The sequence below is a fragment of the Homarus americanus genome, unplaced genomic scaffold (assembly GCF_018991925.1).
Source record: "Homarus americanus isolate GMGI-L3 unplaced genomic scaffold, GMGI_Hamer_2.0 scaffold19968, whole genome shotgun sequence".
Taxonomy (NCBI): domain Eukaryota; kingdom Metazoa; phylum Arthropoda; class Malacostraca; order Decapoda; family Nephropidae; genus Homarus; species Homarus americanus.
This window is the reverse complement of record NW_024742707.1, coordinates 16987-22500: the sequence shown is the minus strand read 5'-3', so window position 1 is coordinate 22500 and position 5514 is coordinate 16987.

Here is a 5514-nt window from a genome sequence, read left to right as displayed (position 1 = left end):
GGACACTCTATTGGAAGGGGAAAAGTGGCAGAAATCACTTACAACAAACTGCAAGTCCCACTAACTAGAATATTCAGCACCAATGAAGGTTTTAAAGTAATCTGTAAAGATGACTTTGATTCAGATAAAATCCTTTCAAAGAAGCAAGAGATATATTTTACAATGAAGGCCTTATTGTTGTCATGCCACCAGAACAAAAAGCAAAAAGATCAGTTTTTGTTCGTCAAGTCGATCAAGAGATCGGGAGGAAGACCTGAAAGAAGAACTGGAACGCCAAAATAGGTGGATGAAGATTGAAGAAGTCATTAAGATAAAGGACTATACTCATGTTTGAAGAAGTGTCAATGGCTGAGAAAGTTTTACAACAGGGCTTTCTAATATTCAACATGTCAGTCACACCACATCAAATAAAGAAGGAGACATTCATCAGTCTGCAAACTTGCTTCTCCTGCTACAAATATGAAGAACACACAACGAGAGACTGTCCGGAAAAAGAAAAAAAGTACTGCTCAGATTGTGCAGGCGACGACCATACCTACACTGAATGTAAGAATACACATGTTGGCTGTCTCAACTGTAAGAGAAACGGGAATGTATACATAGGACGTTAGCAATGGCATGCCCAATAAAAAAACACATGATAAAGTACAAGAAACAAGGAAAAAGGAACAAGACAAGAAGGATACGACATACGTCGAAATAGCAAAGAGAGCGGTCCAAAGAGGCTCATAGACCAGAATCCACAGTATTAAACCTAAGTGAGCCAATACATGATAAGGTAATGATTAGTATGATCCATGCACATTTGCACAATATCATTGCACCCGGATCATACAATGAGGAATTAAGGAAAATGTTTAAATTGAATAACCTACCAGAGATGATATTTCCAGAGAATCCACAATCCGAAAAACTATTTCAGACAACATATGCAAGCGAACTGAGAGAAAGACTACATCAAGACGAACAAAGGTTTGAGCAAGGAGCAACAGCTGATACACAAGGAACACAAGCGACTGATAGAGATCCCAGACAAATGACTAGAAGTGACAAAGAGAAGATAGAAATAACAAAAGGACAGACAAAGGAGTAGGAGGAGAGAAGATAAGATGGAAACTGATCACAATATACAACCTGAATCTGCTGAAGAAATTGGATTAAAAGTTATCACTACAACAAAACATGGAATCCCAACATCGAGACCAACAGGAGGGACAATAGTAAAAAACTGTGAAGGAGGGATATACAAGTGGACATATCAAGAAAAATCCCTAAGTGAAGATTATGTCTGGTCACTAATTACTACGGACAAACTAAAGATTACGGCCAAAGACTTTAAAATAGTAGACCCGTCAGAGTATAGAAGAGTCAGAAGCGGGAAACAGGATGATAGGTCTCCACTCCAACTGACTGCCACAATCCAAGTATAAGAAATAATGGACAATAGACAAACAGTAAGAACTTTAAGAATAATACAACACAACGTAAGAAACTGGAAGACCGAGAGAATTAACCTAAGTAATATATATCGCGAAATTGACCCTGACATTATACTAATAAACAGTCACGGTGAGACAGAAAACAACAACATAAAACTCTTTAACTATTATGTAAACCAAAGAAATAAATCGGGCGAGAAAAATGACGGAGTAGCGATAGCGGTTAAAAGAAACTTAAAATTTAAACTAATTGATGACTTCCAGGATGAATTTCTAGCAATAAAAATAAATACAACTCAAGGAGACGTAATTATTGCTACTACTTACCTATAGAAGACCTATTAAAATTGGCTAACAATAGTCATCCGATGTACATCTTAGGAGACTTTAACGCCAGACATAGGATTTTTGACAATACAAATAATAACGTCGTGGGAAACGCCCTTAATCAATTAATAAATTTAGGGAAAATCAATCATCTGGGTCCTAACTTTCCAACCTGGAGAAATCACAATACACAATCGACACCAGACAAAATTTTTACCAACAACAAAGCCTTTTTCAATTACCATATAATACAGGCAGTGACCATCTGCCAATTATACTAACACTGTCAACAAGCCCCATACAGATACCAATAAAAAAGAGACTGAAAATGAGTAAAACAGACTGGGACAGCTTCAAAGACGACTTAAGTAATCACCACTCGATTAACCTACAAGGGAAAACAACAGAAGATATAGACTCAGAAATGGACAGACTGCACTCAGCAATAAAACATCTATAACCAAACACACTCCTACTAATAATTTGTGAACATTACCCAACAACAGACTACCAGAAGAAGCAAATTAATCCAGACCGCCATACAATGAAATAAACAGGTATATGGAAAGACACGGCAGTAACAGATGGCTATTGTTACGAGTTGGGGATTTAGAATATAGTTATACGTCTACCCAGATCCCAACAGGTAACAACAATAAAACAAAGACAATCGGACTATAAAAGGTAGACAAAGGATGCGAGTTTTCGTTGTATATAATAGAGTACCATAAACTTCCTTTAACAAATATTCAGCTTATAAATTACCCTTAACCAAACTTAACCTAAAACATTAACAGTATATACATATTAATAAACATAAACAATCTCGAAGGTGGACGGGGAATTAATACAAGAGATACTAGTACTTAAAGTGAGGAGCTGAGATGGCTGACTAGTAAGGCTGGAGTATTGTAGAAGACGGTAGGTAGTCACTGCACGTGACGTAGGTTTAGAGGATAGATGATCCTGTGGTCACTCCTGGTTTTCGCGCTCTCCTCGAATTGGAGGTGACGCAACAACCAGGATAGGAGAATGGAAACCTCGGAGTGGTAACTAAGACGAGAGTCATGTACTCTCGTGTCTCGTCCCTAGATGGCGTTGCTCGTGGTGCTGGGCAGGTAGATCAGACAATAGATGGCGTGCTTCGTAGGGCTGGGTGGAGGGGTTCGTAACACCCCCCCTCCAAAGACCTCCGTAGCGCTGGCGCGAAGGAGGTGATCAACTGGTGCGTCTGGAGAGTAGCTGCTGCATTTCCACTGGAGCTCGGGATAAGGAGTCTGCAATCAGGTTATCGACCCCCTTTATGTGCCGGACTTGTAGATTATAGGGCTGGGTGAGGAGAGCCCAGCGGAGGATTCGCTGGTTGGAGGTCTTGCTGGTTTGGATGAACGTGAGTGGGTTATGGTCGGTGAAGACTAGGGTTGTTTGTGGGCAAGACTGGAGGTAAACATTCAAACTTCTTTATTGCCAACACCAGAGCCAAGGCCTCCTTCTCTATGGTCGAGTAGTTGGTCTGATGTTTTCAACTTGGCGGAGTAATATGCCACAGGGTGAAGAACATCAGTGGTTGGGTCGGGTTGTAGGAGCACAGCCCCCACTCCGACACCACTAGCGTCGATTTGCAGATGGAAGGGCGAGGTGTAGTCAGGCTTGGAGGCAAGGAAGGCTTTGAGGCGGTGGAAAGACTGGTCGCACCTCTGGTTCCAGATGTAAGGGACCGCAGAACTGGTAAGGTCTGTGAGGGGTCCGGCCACGCTGGAGAAGTTACTGCAGAACCGACGGTAGTAGCCGCACATCCCCAGGAAGCGCATGAGTTCCTTCCTCGTCCTTGGAGGGAAGGACAAGATGGCTCTAACGTTTGCGTCCTTGGGTCTCACCATACCATGCCCAACGATATGTCCCAGGTAAGTCACTGAGGCCCGGCCAAAAGCAGATTTAGCCAGGTTTATGGTGAATCCAGTCTCTTGCAGTCGTGCAAACAGTATCTCCAAACGCACCAGATGTTCGTCCCAGCTGTCCGACACCACCACCAGGTCATCCAGGTAGGCGAACGTCCCACCTAGGTCCTGAATTAGGAAGTTGATGGCCCTCTGGAATGTGGCCGGAGCATTAGAAAAGCCAAACGCCATAACCAAATATTGAAAAAGACCAAATGGAGTTATAAATGCCGAGATTATTTTGGCCCTATCCGTGAGTCCCACTTGATAATATCCTTTCAATAAGTCCACCGTACTGATAAATTTGGCACAGCCTATGCTGTCTATTATATCTTCAATCAAAGGTAAAGGGTAGGAGTCTGAGACAGTGACCTGGTTCACTTTACGATAATCGGTACAGAAACGAAAAGTGCCATCGGGTTTTGGAATGAGAAGGCAAGGTGAAGCCCAGGGGAGGTACTAGGCTCAGCTAAGTTATGTTTTAACAAAAAATCTACCTCCTTTTTCATAATCTCTTTTTTTGTGGATTTAGTCGATATGCTGATTGCCTAATGGGTTGTACATCATCTGAGATTAGCTTAATATCATGTTTAAGTATATTGCAAAACCCAGGGAGGTCTGACGTGACTTTAGGAAATGTTGATAATAATTTAGTGAGATCTTTTGCTTGAGATGGATTCAGAACAGAAAAATACTCATCCAAGTTGTTGAGTATGTGACTGTGCCATAGAGTGGCTTTCTTTAGGCAGAGGAAGTCTAAATTCTCCAATAGGTCCACAGCGTCATCTGTCTCCGGCCCGGCCCCACAAACCGTATGCAATACAGGTTGGCCTTATAGCCTCTGGGATGTCTTCCTCTGCTGGACTGCCTGAATGGTAAAAGTTTCATGAGATTAATGTGAACAAGTTGTAGAATCTTTTCTATCGTGGAGTATGGACTATATAGTTGGAGAGGAGATAGTTTATTAGCAACTATATAGGACCAGTAAAATGGCTTTTAAGGGAGAGCCTGGAATGGGTAGAAAGAGTAACACTTTGTCACCTAAGAAAATGATCTTTAACCAATTTAGGCTGGGACTTCACCATTTTTCTGTTGACTTTTTTTAAGTTTGACTGAGCAATGGTTCGACTTCAGTTAATTTGTCCCTTAAAGTGTCAATGTATTGGGAAACTGTTGCGAGCTTAATAGATGGAGTGTCAAACCACTGCTCCTTTACTATTTTAAGGGGTCCCCTATTTAATCTCCCCATATAGTAACTCGAACGGGGAGAAACCCAATGACCTCTGGGACATTCCCTGATGGCAAAAGAGTAACAAGTCTATGCTTTCATCCCATTCCTTTTGGTGTTCTATACAGTATTTTTGAGCATTGATGTACAATGGTCCACACTGAGGTCTTTCATCACCTGTTTGAAAAGATTGCTCGTAAAATTGGTGCCCTGATCGGATTGGATCTCTTTAGGAATGCCCACTGAAGTGAAAAGGTGCAAAAGATGTTTGATTACGTTTTTTGAAGTGATGCTTTTAAGGGGAAAAGCCTCAGGATAACGTGTACTGGTATCCATAACTGTGAGCAGGAATTGATTTCCCTTCTTAGTCTTGGTAATGGGCCCACACAATCCACAACAATCTTTTCAAATGGTGTAGAAAATACTGGGATGGGCTTAATGGGAGCTGCTGGTATACTTTCATTTGGTTTTCCTACCATTTGACAAATATGACAAGATTTTAGGTACGTTGACACATCCTTCCTAAGTCCAGGCCAGTAATAGTGTTGGAGGAGCTTTTATATGTTTTCAGGATTCCGAAATG